This window comes from Leucoraja erinacea, chromosome 14 (genome assembly GCF_028641065.1).
Source record: "Leucoraja erinacea ecotype New England chromosome 14, Leri_hhj_1, whole genome shotgun sequence".
NCBI lineage: Eukaryota > Metazoa > Chordata > Chondrichthyes > Rajiformes > Rajidae > Leucoraja > Leucoraja erinaceus.
The window spans coordinates 30,810,861-30,835,397 of NC_073390.1; the positions used below are offsets into that span (position 1 = coordinate 30,810,861).

General features: G+C 42.7%; 2 long non-coding RNA genes across 5 annotated transcripts in view; one reads left to right on the forward strand and one right to left on the reverse strand.

Annotated features, from left to right (window-relative positions):
- The window catches only part of LOC129703503 (uncharacterized), a 69,519-nt gene that overhangs the window by 42,575 nt on the left and 2,407 nt on the right, over window positions 1-24,537 (reverse strand). The window lies entirely within an intron of this gene.
- On the forward strand, window positions 18,533-23,763 carry LOC129703504 (uncharacterized). The gene is made up of 2 exons (XR_008724573.1): window positions 18,533-21,528; window positions 23,041-23,763. It is a non-coding gene; the product is annotated as an uncharacterized LOC129703504 (long non-coding RNA).

Here is a 24,537-nt window from a genome sequence, read left to right on the forward strand (position 1 = left end):
TTGAAATAGCATAATCAGTCAAATGTACTGCTTACAAAACCCTTGGTCCCCAAAATACTGATTCTATGGAGGGGCAAATGTAATTTCAATTTAAATTAGGTTTTGTGATTTATCTGTCAGCTTCTACTATAATCTTGTATGTTTTAGTCCTTTTCAGCATAGTTAAAGAGTTCTAATATATCAGGCAAGAAAATTTCCCTGCCAAGTTTATGTGACTCTTTTCATGTGACTGACTGTTTAACTGATAGCAAATTAACTGGTGATTGTCAGGGACTGGTTCTCTTCAAATGGACAACAACCAATGTAAGGAGAAGCAAAGTCCTCGCTACGGATCAATGTAACTAGCATTTAAAAATCAGCGCCAAGCATCATCACTTACATCTAACGCTGCCTCGGCAACGCCACCAGCAGAGTCAAGGACCAATCTCACCCTGGCCACACCATCTTCTCCCCTATCCCATCGGGCAAACACACATCTCCGGATTCAGGAACTGTTTCTTCCCAGCTATTATTGAGCAGTCCTGAACTACTATCTACCTTATTGGAGACCCTCAGACCATCCTTGATCGGATATTACCTTGCACTAAACATAATTCACGTTATTCCCTTTGGCATGTATCTGTACACTGTGGATGGCTTGATTGTAATCATATAGTCTTTATGCTGACTGGTGAGCAGGCAACTGTGGCTTGGTACACATAACAATAAACTAAACTACTGATCTCTAAAACCTAAGCCAGCACCAAATGAAATATCACTAAATTGTTACAGAACTAGTGTTTTGGTGGCATCAGGTCTGTATATCAGTTTTTGGTACTTATGTGTTAAAGTATCTGTTTCACTGAGCTCACACAGAGCATGCAAACAGAAGCCCCAATATCATCCTTTCCAGCAGAGGATCAGTTGACAAAGGGCCAGACGGCCAGTACCAATTTCATTTTCTTGAAATTACAGATTGGGAATGAAGAAACTACACAGATAGACAAGCTTTATCAGATACAAGTACTGTAGGTGGTTCTCAAAGTTTCTACCCATCAGATTGCTGGACAACACAAGTGCTGCATGCCTCCTGAGATACTATAGTCAGCAGCACCACGATGCAAAATGACCTGACTATCCCAACAAGTTATTCTTAATTGGCAAACCTATACACTGCAGTTTACATATCCATCAAGTAACACTTGTAGATTTATCCCAATGCACTTTATCAACTGGCCACCACATTTGCTTACAGTTCACAGTCAACAATTTTCCAGAATCTATGAGCAAACAGCACCAATGTATTTTAGCGGTATTTTAGAGGTACATTAATCAGGGCATTTTCTCTCTAAAGTTTTTAAGAGGGAACTGAAGATGGAAAATCGAAGGTACACAAAAATGCTGGAGAAACTCAGCGGGTGCAGCAGCATCTATGGAGCGAAGGAAATAGGCAACGTTTCGGGCCGAGACCCTTCTTCAGACTGATGGGGGGTGGCGAGGAGAAGAAAGGAAAGAGGAGGAGCCCGAGGGCTGAGGGATGGGAGGAGACAGCCCGAGGGCTGGGGAAGGGGTGGAAACAGCAAGGGCTAACAAAATTGGGAGAATTGAATGTTCATGCCCGCAGGATGCAGACTCCCCAAGCGGAATACGAGGTGCTGTTCCTCCAATTTCCGGTGTTGCTCGCTCTGGCCATGGAGGAGACCCAGGACAGAGAGGTCGGATGGGGAATGGGACGGGGAGTTGAAGTGCTGAGCCACCGGGAGGTCAGCTTGGTTATTGCGGACCGAGCGGAGGTGTTCGGTGAAGCGATCGCCCAGCCTCCGCTTGGTCTCACCGATGTAGATTAGCTGACATCTAGAGCAGCGGATGCAATAGATGAGGTTGGAGGAGATGCAGGCGAACCTCTGTCGCACCTGGAACGACTGCTTGGGTCCTTGAATGGAGTCGAGGGGGGAGGTAAAGGGACAATCTCTTGCAGTTGCAACAGAAAGTGTCCGGGGAGGGGGGGGGTGCGGGAGGGAAGGGAAGAATTGACAAGGGAGTTACGGAGGGAGCGGTCTTTGCGGAAGGCAGACCTTCTCTCTAAAGTTGTTGGCCATAGTACTTCAAGTGTGCCCCTTAAACAATGTCCTTATAAAAACTTAATCATCAGACTTAAAACAACCAACATTTTTTTAGGTCCTTAGTACATAAATAGTCTTGCATTCCCATAGTTCCCATTTTAGTGCTGCAACACCTCCCCCACATCCCATTCATTGTGTCAGTATAGAACCCATAACCCCCAATTTAACACAAATAATCCCAGGATTAAACAGCAGACCACTGTACTTGAAGATTTCTTGCCAAAGTATACAATTCCTACTTTCTCCTTCCTGGCCTGCAAGCATAGCAGTTAAATCTGCAATCAGCTTATTTGGAAGGGATGTGGTGGCCATCTCCTTGTGTCACAGAATGCTACGGTAAAATTCTGATACCCAGGTCTGTGAGTTCAGCAACACATTTGGAAAGATCGGCAAACACATGTCCATTTTGGTTTTAGCTTTCTTAACCAAAGTTTCTTCTAAACACAAACCAGTCTAACCATAAATATACACCAAATGCAAGGAAAGAAACTGGGAAGAGGATTTGACCAGAGCGCTTCCCAGAGAAGGATCCTCTATCACCCAATAAAATTGATGTATTCTTTAAATTTTATTTTATCGCTGTAAATCCATAACTAATGCACTACAATATTGAGAACTACCTATTGAACTCTGTATCTTCCTTTTTGGTCCATCTACTGTACTCGAGTTTGACTAGATTGTACCTATGTATAGTATTATCTGACTTGATTGGAAAGCATGCAATACAAGGCATTCCATTGTACACATGACAACAATTTACCTAAACGTCCATTTTGCCTTAAGGTGGCAACAATACAGCACAAGAACATCTAATTACTAAAAGTCTGATCTTGACCACTTCCTGTTGTTCTGTATATTGATTTTAGAAAAGAAACGCTGCAACTTACGGCTGTGATTTTTGGCCATCTTACTAAGAGTCCCCCTCCGCTTCGCAGAGGAGTTTTCCCATCGAGTAAAAATAAAAGAGTTATTAAAGTGTTTAAAAAATGTTGAGATTTTTTCTCTCCTGAAAGCCACGCCCCTTCGGGAGGGACTATAAAACCCGGAAGTGTTGAGTGCCTCAGTCAGTCTCTGCAAGATGGGGGAGCGAGAGGGTCACGTCTCTCAGTCTGAGCTGTGAATAGCATGTCTACTAAACTCTGAATGATTTTACTGACCTGTCAGTGCCCTTAATGTGGTTTGAAAATATAGTTTGGAAATGCTAAAGCTGTGTTGCCTTTGGTTTGGAAATGCTAAAGCTGTGTTGCCTTATTAAAGTTGCCTTGCCTAATTAAAGTTGCCTTGCCTTCTATATAATTACAAGTCTAATCTTGACCACCCAGTTTGTGCTTTATATTGATTTTAGAAAAAACGCTACAGCGTACGACTATGATTTTTGGCCATCTTACTCACAGTCCCCCTCCGCTCATCAGGTGCCAAGGATTTTTCTTATCGATGAAATATAAAAGTTATTAGTGTTTAAAAAATGTTGAGATTCTCTCTCCTGTCAATTAGGCCATGAAGGGGGATGGGGGAGGGACTATAAGGCCCAGAAGTGTGGGCGTGGCTCAGTCTCCACAAGATGGAGGAGGGAGAGGTCACGACTCTGTTTCTAGTGGCCTTGCACCCTGCTTGAAATGGTATGAAAATGCACTTGAATTTGGTGGCTTTACACCTTGCTTGAAATGGAATTTCAAGGAATAGCCAAGAGTCAACTGACAGCCCACCAGCCGTGAATGAGTGAGCTGCCAGCACAACAGTAGGAGTTGCAAAGAGTAGGAGTAAACGGGTCGTTTTCACAATGGCAGGCAGTGACTAGTGGGGTACCGCAAGGCTCAGTGCTGGGACCCCAGCTATTTACAATATATATTAATGATCTGGATGAGGGAATTGAAGGCAATATTTCCAAGTTTGCGGATGACACTAAGCTGGGGGGCAGTGTTAGCTGTGAGGAGGATGCTAGGAGACGGCAAGGTGACTTGGATAGGCTGGGTGAGTGGGCAAATGTTTGGCAGATGCAGTATAATGTGGATAAATGTGAGGTTATCCATTTTGGTGGCAAAAAGGGGGAAAGCAGACTATTATCTAAATGGTGGCCGATTGGGAAAGGGGGAGATGCAGCGAGACCTGGGTGTCATGGTACACCAGTCATTGAAGGTAGGCATGCAGGTGCAGCAGGCAGTAAAGAAAGCGAATGGTATGTTAGCTTTCATTGCAAAAGGATTTGAGTATAGGAGCAGGGATGTTCTACTGCAGTTGTTCAGGGTCTTGCTGAGACCACACCTGGAGTATTGCGTACAGTTTTGGTCTCCAATCTGAGGAAGGACATTATTGCCATAGAGGGAGTGCAGAGACGGTTCACCAGACTGATTCCTGGGATGTCAGGACTGTCTTATGAAGAAAGACTGGATAGACTTGGTTTATACTCTCTAGAATTTAGGAGATTGAGAGGGGATCTTATAGAAACTTACAAAATTCTTAAGGGGTTGGACAGGCTAGATGCAGGAAGATTGTTCCCGATGTTAGGGAAGTCCAGGACAAGGGGTCACAGCTTAAGGATAAAGGGGAAATCCTTTAAAACCGAGATGAGAAGAACTTTTTTCACACACAGAGTGGTGAATCTCTGGAACTCTCTGCCATAGAGGGTAGTTGAGGCCAGTTCATTGGCTATATTTAAGAGGGAGTTAGATGTGGCCCTTGTGGCTAAGGGGATCAGGGGGTATGGAGAGAAGGCAGGTATGGGATTCTGAGTTGGATGATCAGCCATGATCATACTCAAAGGGCCGAATGGCCTGCTCCTGCACCTAATTTCTATGTTTCTAACAGGCTTGAGTGACTGAGCCGCCAGCCCAAGAATCCATTCGGCCCACAATGTCCATACTAGCCCTCTGGAAACCAGTCCCTTCAGCCCATAACACCCATACTAGCGCTCCAGAAAGTCCCCCCCCGGGCCACCAATATTGGAATTGGTGGAGAGGTGGAATATTGCGTTGGGGGACCAGCCCTTCCGTGTGATGCTGGGACCCAACGGGTCACACTTAGTCTAGTTTTTTTTAATGGTCGAGGCCATTCAACAGTTAGTTGTTTCTGCTCTGCCATTCATCATGGCTGATCTATTAAATCAATGCTTTTGCCACCACTACCCCCATCCCACGATTTCCTTAATATCCGAGGATTTACCCTTATCAACCTCAGCAACAAATCTCCATATCCTTCTTTGGAAGAGATTTCCAAAAATGAAAAAATGTCTTCCCAGCTCCCTACATAATGGCCAAACTTTAATTTTCTACACAATCCAGTCAGGGGAATGCACCAGCTCCAGAGCTACAGCTTAAAACATTTGTGCATTTCAAAACAAAACTGGAGACAGCCAAAAGACTGTTTAATTTCTGACTGTGTGAAGTTGCTCCATGGGTCCTTTTACTACACAAAGGCAACACAAAGTCTGGTTGAAGTTTGGAGCTATTGCTCACTTTAACCAGTACTGCACTTGCAAGATCATAACCATCTCAATTCATCCTAATTCCATGCCAAACAATCTCAGAAAGAGATACACATGGCAATCATACTGAAGGTACATCAATGCACTTCTCAAATGACTGAGCACATTCTACAGACACACTGTCAAAATCAGCCTATCTGGATGCGTCACAGCTTGGTTTGGCAACAGTTCTGTCCAAGACTATAGAATTGTGGATGTAGCCCAGTCTATCGCAAAAATCAGTTTCCCTCCCAATCTATTCCACCTTTACTTGAGGCTACTCCACTAAAGGAGCCAACATAATCATGGACCATCTACTCAATCCCTCTTCTCCCCTCTCCCATTGGGCAGAAGGTACAAAAGCTTCAAAGTATATTTTACCAGATTCAGGAACAGCTTCTTTCCTGCTGCTATCAGTCCACTGACCGCTCCTCTCATTAGTTACGGGTGTAGTCCGATCTCCCAACTTATCTCATTGCGCCCCTTACACGGTTGTTTTATCTACACTCTCTCTGCAACTGTAATGGTGTAACGCTATTTTCTGCACGCCTATATTTCTCTTTGCACTACCTATTGTACTTGTGTATGGCTTGATTGTACTTGTGTAGTATGATTTGACGAGATAGCATTGCAAAGATTTTCATCATATCTTGATGTACACAACAATAATAAACAAACATCAATGGCAATCAGGATCTCCAGCTGATTGATGTCAAAGCACTCTGTAAACCAACTTGGCATATTGGGCCAGTCCCATTTGCCTGCATTTTGTTCATATTTCTCCAAACCCTTCCCATCCACATACATGTCCAAATGCTTCTTTAAAAGTCATAATTGCAACTGTTTCTATAGCTTCTTCTGGCAACTCATTTCCGAAACGGACTACACACTTCATGAAGTCTCTCCCTTCACACTATACCCTCTAGTTTTAGTAACTACTTCCCTGGCGGGAAAAAAATCCACGCCCTTTACGATTTAATACAGGTACACTTTAATAAGGCACCCATCATGATGTCCCATCTTTTATACCCAATACCCTTCCCAGCCAAGTTTTGTCCAGCTGGCAATGGATTTGGTGCTCTGACATTTTTTAGCTTACCACAGAACACTACTTTCCGTACACACACAAAAAAAAAACCCCATTTGGTTCATACGGCATTACTACAGAAAACATAGCCTTTCCTTTGTTTTCATACCTCTACCTCCTGAAAGACCCTTTCCTTTAGCAGGGAAATTAAATTGGAAATTCGTTAAACCCTTTGCCCTCCTTACAAGTGCTGCAAGGCACAACTTGGAAACAATGTCCTTCGTAGGAACACTGACAATACACTCCTCATGTATATGGCACTGTTATGGTGAAAACATGTACCAAAATGCTACTCAGCTGCAGAATTAAACACAAAAGCATTCAAACAGCTAAGGAGATATTAATGCTTTGAAAGTGGTCTCAGAAAACAGAGAAAGTTCCTAAATGTCAAGTCTGCATAGCTGCAAACATTGGAGCTCATACTCCTTCGTGTAAACAATCCTAGGCTTGGTTAAATGGCTCAGATCAAAAAGGAACTTTAGAGTACAAATGTTCCACTGATGCTCTCCAGATTCTCACATATTGTAGTGAATGGGATATCAAGGCCTAAACAGGTGACAAAGTAGCCGTATAATTTCCACAAGGCACCAATGATGAAAGATTTCAGTTGTATGAAGCCTGAAGAAACTGTTCTTTCAACCGAAAACTTTACAGGGGAGGCGAGGCAGGGCAGGGACCTTTAACAGAAATGTTCAAAATCATGTAGGTTATTGTAAACATGAATAAACTTTGTGGCAGAACAGTTGTTAACCAGGAGATGGAGAATTAAGGTGCAAGTTGGTCCTAGTGCATATTCGAATGGTAGAATCATGAGAGTTGGTGGGACTGTAAGGAGAAACATAATGGGGCATTAGACAGAATTAACGTAAATGGATGATTGATGGTTCGAATGGACTCTGTGAGCCGACACACTGTTTCCATGCAGTTGGACGATGAACGAACCAGAGGTAGGAGAACATTCTTTAACTTTGCTCATTATGATAATATGGAGATCACTGCCCAGAAGGTGAAAGTGAATTCAATAGTAACTTTCAAAAGAGAACAGGGTAAATACTTGAAGAATGTAACTTGCAGTGTTATAGAGACAGAGTAAGGAAATAAGGCAAATTGGTCTGTTCCTTTACAGAACCAACACTAGTTATTAGATCATAAAGCCATAACAATCTGTATAGTGAAATGCTTTGATCAGCGACCAAAAGGAACAGGGGCAACAATCAGTGGTTTTCTCCAAGCCCCCCCCCCCACAAGAAAGGTGATGATTAGATGATGGTTCTGTTCAGTGATTGTTATGAACGTCTGATGTACCGAAGAAGGCTTGGTGGGCGGAGGTGCAAAAAGTAAAACTGAAAAAGGGAATCCTGTTTAACTCTGAATGGCAAATGCACTGGACAAACACAGACTTTCTAAAGGTTTTGCAACTCAGATGATGAACTGGAAAAGGAGCAAAAGGGGAGAGTTAAGTAAATGAATTAGAAATTATTCATGTAACAATGTACATCACCTATCAATTTAATTTAATGATTGGAAAATCGCAGAGCTTATTTCAGAGCAGTTGACTACCCTAGCTGCTAAAAGGCATATCTTTATCCATCCAAACTATCCAGTTTAGAGTCAGCATTTCCCCTGGTCTCTCCCTATTCTCAATGGATTTTCTCCTGGCTAAGCCTTTCAATTCACTGACCAGAACTGAGGAGGAACTTATTTAGTCAGAGGGTAGTGAATCTATGGAATTCTTTGCCACAGAAGGCTGTAGAGGCCAAGTCAGTGGATATATTTAAGACAGAGATAGATAGATTCTTGATTTGTACGGGTGTCAGAGGTTATGGGGAGAAGACAGGAGAATGGGCTTAGGAGGGAGAGATAGATCAGCCATGATTGAATGGCTATGAAGAATTGATGGGCCGAATGGCCTAATTGTGCTCTTATCACTTATGATCTTATGAGAACCAGAAATAAATTAAGAGGAAAAACACCTCAGGTCTTCAAGAGACTTTATCACCACCAAATTAGTTAGGTCCAGCTGCTGCAGTGATCAATGCACACACAGCAAGATCCCACAGACAATTAAATTACAAATCTCTCCTTTGCCCCTTTTTCCAGAGATAAATGGTCTGATGGTACCCCGCACTTTGTACCAGAGAATCTTTTGAAGGGGTAAAACAGGACCTCAATTTAACATCCAAAAACAGAGCACCAGATTGTTCGGCCTCAGTATTACACTGATTGGCTGAGTTTAAGTCCTGCAGGAGTGCACAAATCCACAATCCCCTTCCTCCAATGCACGACAGATACCCCTCCAGCTAAGACAGATACGTGCCCCAGATTTGCAAGGTCAGTTTTCATTCATCATCAATTGCCCTCCAGGCACGAGGATAAACAATAATCTATGAGATCAGGGAAAAATGGTGTTAGACAACTTAAGTGATGTACCTGAAGCCTGCTTTCTATTGTGGTAAGCCCTAGTCACACATGCAGACTGAAGAGTAATCAGCAGCAAAATAATGACTTATTAATTAATTGACTGTATAATTGCACTGACTAATGACCTAATTCACTAACTGCAGCATAGTGGTGTGGCTAGTAGTGTTACTTCCGAGTGTTCCCATTTCCTCCCACACCCCGAAAGATGGCAAGTTAATAGTCAACAGTAAACTGTTGCGAGTGTGTGGGTAAGTGGTAAAATCCAGGGCTAGTTGATGGAAATATAGGGAAAATAAATGAGCATGTGCAACATGTGCAGCATATGCAGTATTACTGCATGCTTCATGCTTGGCACAGACTCAGTGGGCTGAAAGGCCAATTTCTGTGCTCTATCTGGCCATGACTGTGGTTCCAGGCACTTTGTCAAAATACTTCTAAACTTAACTGAGAACGAGTCGCAACTATGGGTAAAGCTGAAAGCAGAGCGAAAAAAAGCAGCAGAGAGCGGCACGGTGGCAGAGTTGCTGCCTTACAGCACCGGAGACCAGGGTTCGACCCTCACTACAAGCACTGTCTGTATGCAGTTTGTACATTCTCACGGTTTGCTCCAGTTTCCACCTACATTCCAAAGACATGCAGGTTTGTAGATTAATTGGCTTTGGTTAAAATGGTAAATTGTCCCTTGTGTGTAGGATAGTGCTAGTATACGGTGATCGCTGGTTGGCGCGGACACGGTGTTTCCGTGCTGTATCTCTAAACTAAACTAAAACATGTGCCCTGCATTTACTGCAGACTTCCCAATTTGTTTTTGGAAGTGCATATGAATCTGTGGTTGGGACCTGAAGCGGGAAATCTACTCGCAGCCCAGACTGAAAACTCACCGACATATCAAACGCACCACAAGTACTTCGGTAAGAATCAGAAAGGACAAGACAGTCAGACATCAGCACAGCTGGATCAACTGTGACAGCCGTAAATGTGCCTTTACACGATGGAGTCTCCCAACATACTGCTCCACGTTACTCGGTGCTGGCCCAGTCATCACAACATTTTCCAGTGCCTCTACAATTTACTTTTGACACACGACCTTTAGCCTCAAGTTAGCTTAAGAGCAAAAAGGTCATGGGAACACCGCCAGCTCCCAGTCACCCAACTCCCCTCTGAACAGATCACCCACAGTTCTGACACAAAATCCTGCAATTTCCCTTCTCACAGCAATCCACCAAGACTGAACCAACTAAAACTGACCCCCTAACAACTCATCTGGGGGTGAAATAAATGTGACTCTTGGCAATGAAGCCTACAACCCAGTTTTCATTTTCACATAATTTTTTTTTTTTAATGCTTTCTGAAGCATCCCAATATTGGAAATAAATAAATCTGTATGACCTTGCTTTGTCACAGTTCAATGCAGTGTGAAAGCTTCGTACACCTATAGTCAAGAGAGCCTGGGGACAACACTGAATTACATCAAAAGATGAAAGCCAAGCCATCTCAGTTCCCTTGTCTTTGCCTTTTGTAAATTTGAGACAAGGTACTTTGAACCTCAGATTTTTTTTTTGAGTAGGGGGTGGGGTGGGGGGGGGGGAGGGTGAAACAGTCATTCAATGGTCTCCCTCTATACCTTCTGCTTTTTGTCCTCCGAGACAAGGGTCTCCAGAGAGACGCAGGGGAAAGCAGAGTCCCACCTCTCAGACAAAGGGAGGTCACATTACTGATGATCTCCAGCAAGACATCAAAATGCAATGTTATTTCTCCATTAGCTGCCTTTGTGTCATTATTTTTCCTGATTTGCCAGAAAGAAAAAAACCTGGAAACGGCATCTGCACAACCCCATGCAGAGGAAACCAGATCTCCGGCTTTCAAAAGCAGCAAAGCCTCCAAAGGTTGACGCCCTCTCGGGACCTGAACTCTTTTGTAAATCGATCTTTGATTTTTGTCATCAGTGGGAAATGGAGACAAGGGAAGATTTTCACCCCCAATACAGGCGGTGTCAGATCGCTAACTCGTTGAAATTAAACATCAGATGTGGCTTAAAATGACCCACCCTGGCCCAATTTCTACCACAGTCCCTTTCACTGCATTTCACCACTTCCAATTTTCTTTCCACATGTTTATTCTCTTTTGGAGTGTTTTCAATGGGACCATCAACACACACCATCCATCCATCTGTTCTTCAGCAGTTTCCAAGTTTTGTCTATAGCTCGATCATGGTACAAGTCAAAGAATCATAAGTTTAAATCTTCACACAGATGACAATGCTGCACTCGAGCAGAATACCGAGGGAGCACAGCAACAGAGTTGCCAAAAAAGATCCCGTAGAGTCCTTACTAACACCCTGACATCCGTCCGGTCTGACGAAGAGTCTCGACCCAAAACGTCATCTATTCCTTTTCTCCTGGGTCTGAAGAAGGGTCTCAACCCAAAACATCACCTATTCCCTTTCTCCTGGGTCTGAAGAAGGGTCTCAACCTGAAACATCACCTATTCCTTTTCTCCTGAGATGCTGACTGACCTGCTGAGTTGTTCCAGCTTTGTGTCCGCCTATACATTTTACTTCATTGCTCTTTCATGGAGTTGAATACACATAATCTGACCACTGAACAATAAATCATATTTCCTTAGACAACTTTGGAACAGTAATAATATTTCCTGAAGTCTGGGACATTGAAGGATCATAAAAGATGATATAGAAATTAAACATTCTATCTTTTACCTAACATAAGGAACATTTAGATCCAAACCGAGATGAGCCAGTGGATTTCTAAGAATACCAAATGAAAGGCAAATCATGCCATCAGCTGCAGCTGATGTTTAAGAATGAAACGGAGTGGATGATCATGAAAATCTTCAAATGTATTCATTTTGCCCAGTGCAATTAACAAGCAACCACTGCCATCCCCAAGAAAAACCAAGCCAGCCCAAGGATTAAACTTGGATTCTTCTGACACACCCCAGGTGGTGTGGTTATTGACCAGAAAGCCATTGTTGGAGGCATTTTTAAAATGATTAAATATTTAAATCCCAGCTTACAGAGCCCAACAAATTTCTCCTTCTTGAACAATTAACAACCCCAGTACTATTCCATTGTGTACGTGCCTGCACTGGCACAAATGGAAGAAATCTGACGAGATTTATTTTTCTTTTTCAAAAGGTTGAGGGCATCTGAAAGGGCAACTTCACTCCAATTAGAATTGCAGATAAAACCTGAAGGGTCACTAGGCTTTCTGGGTCGAGCCTTTGTTGGGGTCGAATTCATTTGCAGCTGCTTTTGTTAGGGGCTGAATACAGCCCGGCCACATTTCTTAAAGGTCGGGAGCAGGTCGTTGGGGGGTGGTCACAACTCCAAGCTGCCCGAAACACTAGGCACGGCAAAAGAAGGTTTCACAAACCAACTAAAACCCCTTTCCTCCACTATTCAACCTCATATATGACACAAAACACATGTATTGCACCTTACACAACTTCAGAATACAAGTACTCTGTAGCCTCCGAAAGCAGTTACTGATGTAACACAGAAAGGCTGCATATAAACGACAATACCGTAGTTACCATTTAAGATGATTAGAATATTTCCCTCATCAATCTAGTCTCTGACCATCAGTGAACGCAATAGATTTTATTATAGGAAAATGTAGTTGCCAATCGTGTGTGCCAAGTTCCCACATACAACACTGAGCTAGGGTTTGGATTCAATTATGGTGATATTGGTTCAATGCCAGTCAGCATCATGGAGTAACTACCTTAGTTTTCTTTAAGTAATTGCACATTGTCTTAGGTGGCCTCAAAGGGGAAATTATAGGGAACATCTCAAAAGGACAGTTCTTCAAACAGTGCAGAACTTCATCACGACAGCCTGGTCTCCATGCTTAAGTTTCTGTTGTGTAACATGAACTCATGACCTTTGACTCAAGAGCAGGAAAGCTTACCAACATATCAGTCTATCAACCAGAGTGAAGAACAGGAGATACATTAGGTTCTTGACAACCAACCTCTTTGGTTCCTTCATTGTTTTTTATTTATGCAACACGCCAGACCATCTCCCTCATATTCCCCCAGGCGAGTACAGTGCCTTGAATATTTTCTACATTAAAAAGCACTATTTAAATGCAAGCTGCTGCAAAAATTAAACAAAACCTAATAAATCCATTAGAATGTAATATATTGATCCCAAAAGTTGTCAGGTTAAAGGATTAGACACGAAACTGATTAACTTTAACAGAAGCGATTCCCTGATTGTTATTTATCAAAAAAACTACCAAAATCCCTAGAATCCTATATCATTAATTAGAAAATGAATGGCACCTGAATGAGTTAGGCCAATTAAAATGGATGGAATAATGGCAGGCTGCCACAAAATGTGTGCAGTAAAGCCAAATCACAAGAAATCGAAACATTGGTCATACATCCCTTTTCTCCTACTCTTCCAAATAATGACAGAACACAACTTATCACTTGAATCCTTTTAATATTTATAAATCCACATAATCGTTTGGATTGAACCCAAAATTGGCGTTCAGAGAAAGGGAATAATCTTCCTTGTAAATTGAATGTAGGAATTAATGAAAACAGAAGAGCATGCATCAGCAAGTGTTTATAATTTGACTGTACCCCCTCCAGAAGTGAGGCTCAGCAATGCATTTTCCCTCTCCGCTGACTGTCAGTCTGGAGAAGGGATGCTGCCTGACCCACTGAGTTACTCCAGCATTTTGTGTCTACCTCATGTAAGATATTGCTTTCTGTGGCTTTTGCAAAATGGTAGGGGTTGTTTTCAACATACAACTCTCTCAGATATTTTAAAAATCCACATTACTTTGTTTATTAAATAACATTCTTCAATTGGACACATTGATTCTGTTACTTTGGACTTAAACGGAAGTTGCTCCTTACCCCTGACGTAATGTTCCAATGTACAGCAGGCACACACAACACTTGGTGTGGGAATAGGAATTGGCTGCAGACTACTACTGGAGCAAGGGAGTGACTTCAAGGGAAGTGCCCCTTCAGTGCAGTCATCTACACTATTGCAGCTGCTACAACTGCTAGTGATTTAGACACCTGATTATGGCTCACTATTCCAGGAAACAAGTTTCACAAATCTCGGAGACTGAGATACTGTTTTAAACACAGTTAGCAGGTTGACGGAGACGGAGATACTGTTTTAGTTGCAAAAGTTGCTGCAGCATTAATTAACATGCTCGTCTCAATGTGGAGGCCAAATTTATCCTTCAACTGGTTGAACACTGGTTAATTTTTTCACCGTGTCAAGATGCACACGACTAAATTAACGGAACAGTAGCAAAACCAATACTATCATTTTGGCTCAGTTTTTCTCTTTTCCCATTGGTGTATTTTGGCATGTCCCACTTTACCATTTACAACCAGACAAAGCACTATTTGATTAATACTGCCACATCAACTAATTTGGTCTCATCCTACCTTTGCTGCACCCATTTCCCCACATCCTCTCTTTACTATCTAAATTATCTTGTTCAAGAAGGAACTGCAGATGCTGGAAAATCGAAGGTACACAAAAAAGCTGGAGAAACTCAGCAGGTGCAGCAGCATCTATAGAGCGAAGGAAATAGGCAACGTTTCGGGCCGAAACCCTTCTTCAGACTAATCTTCTACATTATCTTGTTCTCCCTTTCCCAGTTTTAAAGGGTTGACCTGAAAATTTCACTCTCTCTATCTGCAGATGCTATTTGATTGGTTGATTATTTTCAACTTTTGTTTTCATTTCATAATTCATGCACCTGAAATTTTAGGAATTTCTGTTCCAAAACTTCAAGATTACTGTTGGATCCACTTTCAATAAAAATTTCACGTGAAAATGATCATTTCCATAATTACAATTCATACACAAGACATCTAAACATTAAAATTTGAAGTCAATTTCACTCAAATTGTAAATGCACATTTAAATGGAGGAGAGTTGGATTAATAAATATTGTCCAACACTACAATAGTGAGTGTAAAATAAAACAGATTTTATTACCCATACCATGATTTTGCAATAGGTAACATGGAAATACAAATATCTCTAACAAAGCAAGGACCTTCTCCAAAACAGTGTCATTTCACAATGAAATCGAAGTTCAAAACCTGCAGAGACAAACTGGTGAATGTCTCCTCTCTTTAGCCACTGCAAATGTCTCTGATTAAATGAGTTAGGATCACAGGAGGGGAAGGAATGGACTATAATGACCTTTGGCTCAAAGGGGAACATTCTGCTTAGGTTGGGCCTACATCACACAGCTATGCTGCCATCAGGAAGCATTAAATGAAACTGGGATCCTTTGAAATTCACAGGAAATACTAAACCGAACCCAATATGCCAGCAATAGACCACAAAGACAGAATACACACGCCCCAGCTTTTGGAAGAGAAAATGTTTGGCCATATTTTACATTATCTTATTGCAAAGCATTTCTATTCAGATTGCAGTTATATAAACAGATAGAATGTGACTGCAGGTTTTGGAATTATTTGCCCTCCTGCACTTAAATACACTTGCCAATGACCAACTGTTGTAAATGATTGCATAGACTGCGATGTTGAAGAGGCTGGATAGCTGGACTTAAACCTCAGTGGCTAGTTTCCATTTTAAACAGAATGATTTCCCCTAATTCTGGGACAGCGAAATAGCCCAACACTCACCAATGCGGGGACAATGCCCCGTTAAATACAAGCATCACAGGTCAATGGAAGAAATGAAAAGTATTGCATTGAAAGAGCTTTGATGCTGCTTTCCCAGGACATCCTTTAAGCCTAGGTTAACCTTTAACCCCAGGGGTTGTGCACCAACCTTTTGTGGAGACTGCAATCTCAGCAAGTCTCCGAAGATAGAAAGCTCTGTTTACCTTGATCTCCAACACAATATGCTCCTGATTTTAAATGTGCCACCTTTGTGTTAGACTTGGCCGAGTAGGCTCACCACAGAGTCACAGATTCGTAGGTTCAAGTCCCATTCAAGGGACTCGAGCCCCAAATATTCTTCCTACACTCTGTAGTCGACGGACAAGATGTTAAACTGGGCCCCTTTGATAGTAGAATGCAGAGTACTATTCAAAGGAGATTTATTGATGCAACACCCAAAGCACATCATCTAAGTCATTACCACGCTTCTGTTTGTGGGATCAGGCGACTGAATTTCCTGCATGGCATCAATAAATCCATCTCAAAATGGGAATAATTTACCATGGCACGTTTTGCAGTACTGATCAACCACGACATTGGGGGGCAGGGTGTGGTGGAGATGCCCCTCAAACAAGGGAAGAAATATCACCCCAGGGGAAGGGGGGCACATGACTGGCAAGGGTGGCAAGAGAGAGTACAGAGGAGATTTACTAGAATGTTGCCTGGGTTACAGCAACTAAGTTACAGAGAAAGGTTGAACAAGTTTGGGCTTTATTCTTTGAAGCGCAGAAGGTTAAGGGGGGACTTGATAGAGGTCTTTAAAATGATGAGAGGGATAGACAGAGTTGACGTGGATAAGCTTTTCCCACTGAGAGTAGGGAAGATTCAAACAAGGGGACATGACTTGAGAATTAAGGGACAGAAGTTTAGGGGTAACACGAGGGGGAACTTCTTTACTCAGAGAGTGGTGGCTGTGTGGAATGAGCTTCCAGTGAAGTTGGTGGAGGCAGGTTCGTTTTTATCATTTAAAAATAAATTGGATAGTTATATGGACGGGAAAGGAATGGAGGGTTATGGTCTGAGCGCAGGTATATGTGACTAGGGGAGAATACGTGTTCGGCACGGATTAGAAGGGTCGAGATGGCCTGTTTCCGTGCTGTAATTGTTATATGTTATATGGTGCCTGGTATAATTATGGTTTTGGAGAACACTACCAAATATACCACCATAATGTATGTATAACCGCAGAAAATGTTGGATGAATTGTGCAGTTTTTCTTTTGTACAGATTTTTTATTCTGAATAAAGTTTATTTTGATTTAAACAAAACATAATAGCTTCCTAACCCCCAACATCAGCAAATGGAATTTTTAGATTCAGAACGAGGCATTCTTCAAAACCCCATGAATTTGGAGCTTTTAAGAGAGTGAGAATAATGGAATTTTTATATTGGTGGGTGGGGGAGTTGATGACGGCTATGATAGAATAAAGTAGATGAATGGGGCTATGATGCATTATCTGGTGGAATAGCCCTACGAGGAAGTTCCTGTTCCTGTCACTGCTACATCTAGTTATTTTGGCACATCCCAGATTACTGCCTTTTTAATCCTGCAGTGTCTTATTTCTTATTGCCATTATGCACCTAATTCATTCGAATACAACAATCCAACCTTTCAAATCACTGCTGGAGGATTCAGGATCTGCTATCCAATAATCAAGAAGATGAAAAGGAATTAGGTTCTTAAAGTTCGAGCTTAACCTGCATGTCAGACTATGAACACTTCCATGCACTTTCACTTCAGTTATCTATGAAAAACAACAACCACATTTGGAGCTAACACAGAAACAGTCCACAAAAAGCTCCACAAGTGTATAATCAGGCAAGAAAAGTCCAAGACAAAGAGAGTCACAGGGATCACCGAATACTTGGCCAGTGTGGCTGTTAAAGAAGTGACTCCCTTTTACATAGAGAGCCTTTAATGCAGGGAAAACATCTCAAGATGGTACACAAGACCACCAACGTTCAAAGCATTTCATAGAGGGACGCAACACAGAATCAGGCCCTTTGGCCCACCAAGTCCGTATCAAACATCCATTTGCACTAATCCTACATTAAACTCATTTTCTAATTCAATCCAACATTTTCATCAATTCTCTGTAGATTCTATCAATTACCTACATACTAAAGCCAATAAATAGTGGACAATTAACCTACTAACCAGTACGTCTTTAACATGCAGGAGGAAATCAGAGCAACCGGTAGGAAACCCACATGGTCATAACTTGCAAACCCCACACAGACAGCACTCGAGGTCAGGATTAAATCCAGGTCCCTGGAGCCGAGAGGCTACAAGGTAGTCAAAGGAAACAGGAGAAACAAACAGCGTCTCATATTCTACTTGGGTGGCTTATAACCAAACAATATGAACTAGAAGAAGGGTCTCGACCCGAATCGTTACCAAGTCTTTCTCTCTATAGATGCTGCCTCTAACTGCACAATTTGGAACTCTTCAATACTTTTGTATCACACCAACTCTCCTTTCATCTCTGGCCATTATCAACCCATCTGCCTATCAACCCCCCCCCTCCCCCCATCCCCATCACCTGTATCCACCTATTACATGACAGGCTTTGTCCTGCTCCTCCACTCTTCCAACTTTCTTCCTGCCGCGCCATAATCAGTCTGAATGGTCCCGAGCAGAAACGGCATCTGTTCATGTTCTCCAGAGATGCTGCCTGACACAAAGAGCTACTCCGGCACTTTGCATAATTTATTAGATAAAAGACAACACCAATCCATAAAGGTGTTGCCTTTAATCCACCGGGTGGCCCTTCGATGGCAGCCTCGCCTACAGCCTGTCTGTCTTTTCTTTGTTATTTTTGGTGTGTTTTAAAAGTTTGTGTGAATGTTCTCTGGTTTGTTTTATGTGGGTGGTGGGGGAAACTTTTTAATCTCTTACCTTGCTGGAGATGCGATTGTTTTCCAGGTCACATCTCCGGTCACTCTGTGGCCTAATATCGTGGAGCTGGAGGCCTTGGTTGGGACCGGCTTTGAGCCTCACCGCGGGTCGTGGACTTACCATCAGAGCCGACTCCTTGCCTGGGATCGACACTCCAACCGCAGCCTGCGGATTTTAACTTCAAGGAGCTCGCAATCTCGGGTTGAGACCGGTGTCGGAAAGCTCCAAAAGCCGCACGACATTCGACTAGCCCCGCTCCAGGGTAGACCGCACGCTGAGATTCCCCCCCTCCCCCGATGCAGGAGCTTGATCGCCACAACGAGAAGGCCCGCCGCCAGCTACGGGAGTAAGATCGAGTAAATGGCTAAAGTGCTTGCATTCATTAATCTCTTAGAGGATGGGGAGATTTGATGCAAGAAATTCTAAAAACTAACGACAAGAACAGCCAAAAGTCTCATCTCCAACAGTGGAAACTGATTGGATAATAGGCTGGTGTTTAAGAAGGAACTGCAGATGCTGGAAAATCGTAGGTGGACAAAAGTGCTGGAGGAACTCAGCGGATGAGGCATCAATGGAGCGAAGGAAATAGGCAACGTTTCAGGCCAAAACCCTTCTTCAGACTGGTGTGAGGGTGGGGTGGGAAGAAGAAAGGAAGAGGTGGAGCCAGTGGAGCAGTATCAATGACAGAGTGGGACTGGAGAGTTGCAGAGCGATTTTGATTTTTAGATGAAAGCTTTTAAATGAGAAACATTGGCTGCTAACACAAAGCTTGCAATTTATGTTTCCTCTTTCAGAGGTAAGTGATGAACCACCCACAGGTCACTAAACTGCTCCCCATTCCGCTTCATTTTTATCCACAATTGGCACCGAGTAACATTCCCTAGAAAATGGGACTGTTTTACCCAAAGATTCATTGTTTATTTACACGACCCCAAGCGCCTTTAAATACCCTTCCCCCTGCAACTTGATTCCTCATCCCCGTTTTAACCCGTGACAACCGTGTCCCTCAACCCGCCCCAGAGTCCCACCTGTTACTCAGAAAGCCGATGGTTAAAAATCTTGCGGCATCGCTGAACGCTGTTTAAGATTACATCAGATGAAGGATTTCACCCAGCCAGAGCACCCAATGATACTCAAATGTCCTTCTCCTTTCAGTCACCCCGACAGACTACAAAGCGAGATAGATTATGAATGAAAGGCTTATTTCTGAGACCTTTCACAAAAGGTCTTTGGCCTTTGCCCTTCCCAAGCACTTTACAGATGAGGAAGCACTTTGAATGTGGTTATTTGGGATGGAACAGAAAATCCCACTGCCAACTGATGCACACCCACCTCCCAACAACATTAAGTAGGAATCAAAATTACCGCCAATCTGAAATATAAACAGAAAATGCTGAAAACTTGCAGTCGGTCAGGCAGCATCCATGGAGGATGGAAAAAAAAAACTATTAACCTTTCAGTTCTGCCACCCTTGATCAGAATGTTCTTAGTTCATAGAATCGAACCAGTTTCTCTTACCACAGTTGAAGTCTGACCCGCTGCTTTTTTCAAGCAATTTGTTTCAATCGTACAAGCAACATTTTGATTACGATCAGATAATCTGTCTTGCAGCAATGCTGATTGAGTGATAATTCTTAACATGAATACATTCCTTTCTTTCTTAAAACCTGGGATGTTTAACATCCACCTTGAGGCATTATTTCAACCAAAAGGCTTATTCCCTCAGTTTTGCACTAGGGTGTCAGCTTGTGCTTTTGAGAGTTGAACTCCAGGCTTTGGATTGAAGTGGCAAGAGTGCTACCGGCTGAGCCATGGTACTCACCAACAATCACTCGACAGGGACATTAAATCTTTCATTGAGTCCGTTCCACAGCAGGTTGCTGCACAGATCCAACTGCAACGTACACATTCAGCCTCCGTGAACAAAGGATGTCATGTACTATGAAGCTGGGATTGCTGGGAGCACAGGACATATGCTTCACTGTCATGTCCCAAGCACAGCTCATGGGCAAAGTAGATCCAATGTGTAGGAAGAAACTGCAGATGCTGGTTTAAACCGAAGATAGACACAAAAAGCTGAAGTCTTTGGAGACAAGGAATGGGTGACGTTTCGTGTCAAGAAGAAGTCTCGACCCTTTTTGTGGCAAAAGCAGATCCAAAGTGCTTTTTGTGTCTAAAGCAGGGCCAATATTGCCTCAAAGAAAGTCTTCTCCCCTCCCCCCTGCATTCCTTCCATCGGCTAAACAATTTGCAACTTTTCCACTGTCAAGTTTCGCAATTGGCAACTCTTTATCCTTTTGGGCTCACACCTGTCTTTTCCTCCCTGGCTTATATCAAACAGTCAGCCCATCAAAATACCCCCCTTGACTGCGTTCACCTATACCTGCCATGCTCTGTCCTGCCCCATCTCTTTTGAAGCATTTTTCCCGCCCCTCCACCCACCTCCCCGGCAATCAGTCTGAAGAAGGATCCCAACCCGAAACATTGCCTATCCCTATTCTCCAGAGATGCTGCCTGACCGGTTGAGTTATTCCAACTTGAGACTTTCTTTGGTATAAACCAGCATCTACAGTTCCTTGTTATTAAAATGTTGCCCTGCTGTACCTAACAAACCAGATCAAACAATCACAAAGCAGAGCTCAAGAAATGGAAAGATAGTACGTACAATAAAGCACAGAAAGATCAGCTACGCAGATGCAGCGGTAGAGTTGTTGCCTTAATAGCGCTTGCAGCGCCGGAGACCCTGGTTCGATCCCGACTACAGATGCCGTCTACGGAGTTTGTACGTTTTCCCCGTGACTGCGTATGTGGGTTTTACTCTGAGAACTTCGGTTTCCTCCCACACTCCAAAGACGTACAGGTATGTAGGTAAATTGGATTGGTGTATGAGTAAATTGTCCATAGTGTGTGTAGTATAGTGTTAATGTGCGGGGATCACTGGTCGCTCCATAGATGCTGGTGCACCCGCTGAGTTTCTCCAGCTTTTTTGTATACCTTCGATTTTCCAGCATCTGCAGTTCCTTCTTAAACACTGGTCGCTGCGGACCTGGTGGACCGAAGGGCCTGTTTCTGCGCTGTATCTGTAAACTAAACTAAACTAATGAAACGGAAGTGAGACAGACGACTGTCCTGCAGAACAGCCTCATTGTCCCAGTGTCCAATCACACTCGCTACAACAGATCACTGACTCCAAGTAACAATACCTTTGGTTACTATATTCCAACCCCATGGAACAGTGATGGATATCCATATCCATATCCAAAGAGCACCTCAGAAATAAATTACAAATAAGGCTCGTCCCAGGGGAATTGGTCAACCATCTTGTATGCAAGGTAGACAATAAATTTCAGAGTTGCAAAAGTTTGGAATTGTCTGTACCATATAGTTAGAGTGCTTCTCATTGCGTAAGTTCAATACAAAGATCACACATTTGTTCATTAAGTGATATGTGAATTGGGTTAGAAAATGGATGAGGTGGAAGATTAGCGCTGAGACTGACCCGGGAAACAGCTCGATAGCCTGGTCCTGCAGGTTTAGTTTAGTTTCTTTTGTTTAGAGATGTAGCGTGGAAACAGGCCCTGCGGCCACCGAATCCGCGCCGACCAGCGATCCCCATACACCAGCCTTATCCCACACACGTGGGACCATTTAAAACCAAAGCCAATTAACCTAAAAACCTGTACGTCTTTGGAGTGTGGGAGGAAGCCGGAGCATCCAGGGAAAACTTACGCGGTCACGGGGAGAACGTACAACATCCATACAGGCAGCACCCGCAGTTAAGATCGAACCCGGGTCTCTGACGCTGTACGCCAGCACTCTACCACTACGCGATGGTGTCATGTGTGCATGACAACACCCTTAAATTTGAGTATTTTTAGGTGCGTTTATATGAAAGAACTTAGAAGGAAGGCAGCACCGCACACATCATCGGGACTTCAAGCTATCCACTCTAGATTCAAATAATTATATTGACTACAACTCAAAAGGATGAGGACAAATTTGGCAGCTTACTTGTGGGACATTGTGATTCGCAAACATAAAATGCTGAGACGATCAATTAATCTGTTTGATCATGTGAAAGAAAGCCCACCTGGGAGATCAATGAAGATCCACCTGGAAAAGCAGATATGCCCTAATACCAGGCACAAACATCAAGGTAAAGCCAGTTTTCCCATGCGAACCAAGACTAGAAGCTGACTGTACCACTTAAACAGTGTCAGAGTTCAAGCATCCTACAGTACAAAGGTTCCTATCAATTGTTTATATGCACCAACAAACCTTTCAGTGGCATAATGCAGTGCAGGCTTAAATTGAAACTGGCCACTAAATATATTTTGGAACACTACAGCCCATTCATTCTTTTTATTTGCAGATCCCAAAGGCACACGAGGTGATCAAACCCAACAGTCTCACACATGCTGTCCCCATCAGGGTCGAATGTGAATGGCGGTAAGAAATCATAGAACAATTTCGCTATTTATTACTGCCTGTTAACATGAGAGAAAAAAACATCTCTCAACACTTTGCAGGTGCATAGACAAACAAAACAAATGCATACCCAAAACCAGGGAAGACAGCCAGAATTAAATCCCACACAGAGGAGACATAACTAGAATATTTCCGATCCAACAGAAACATAAAAAAACTAGAGGGCATAGATCTTGGATGGGGAGTAGAGGTTTAAAGGGGGATCCAACGAGGAACGTATGTGGAACTCACTGCCCTAGTGGGTGGTTTAAGTAGTATCTGGACAAGTACTTAAGGCATAGAAAGCAACGGATGCTGGTAAATGAGTACTTCATGGTCAGCATGAACATGCTGGGCTGAAGGGTCGGTGTCTGTAGTACTTTTATATTCAACTTTAAATAAACAAATTGTTTTTTTTTAAAAAGGTAATCTCCGCTACAATTGAAATTACTGAACAGTTGTAAAAAGGGATCTGTTTCAGCAAAGGAAATCTACCATCCTCACCAGCCTGGCCTACATCCTCAGTTCTGGGACGTAGAGATGAACAATAAATGTTGGTATTGTCAGCGATGTCCACAATCCATGAATAAAGAAAATCTATACACACCAAATAAAAATATTAACACACTGCTTGATCTTCTCTGACGTTATTGTGCACTGGAAACTACAGAGTGGGCGAGGCTGTTTAAATGATACGATGGAATAAATCAATACCAGCAGCTCACCAATCAATTTCCACCCACACAACACATGGGAATTATCAACTGGGAATGATTTTATCACAGAGATGATCCGTCGCAGTGGATGCCTTTGTGCGGACAAGCATTCATAACTGGAATTCGAGCAAGGTTGGGAGATGGAAATGTGGGGAAGGAAGGGTGACAAGTCACAAATATACACAAGGTCGCCAAAGAATGGCATTAGGTGATGAAAAATACTACCATCCTGACCTGCTTCTTGGACAAATTTAATCCGAAGTAGGTCAATGCAATAACTGGCAGATTAGGATGGAGATTTTTTTTTTTAATGTATTGTAACATGCCAATATTTTTTGTGGATTAATGCATGCAGCAGTAAATTTCTTTCACTGAAAATCTTTCACTGACTGTAAAACACTTATATGGTGGTCTCGAGCCATGAGATTCCACATGAAAGCAAGTCCTCTTTTAAAGGAAGTGATAAATCAAAATGCTCAAAGCCCCTCAATTACAATGACACCATCTTATGGTATTTGAATAGCTGCATAGAATTTTCTCTCTCAAAAACTACCTGGTCAAAATCATCCTACCATTCATGTCACTGTTCACTGCCAGGCTTTTGTTTGGCTAGACCCCAGGTTCCAAGACTTTCTTTACAACCCTTTATTTTTTCAGTCCCTTCCGAAATGAAACCACACCACCAA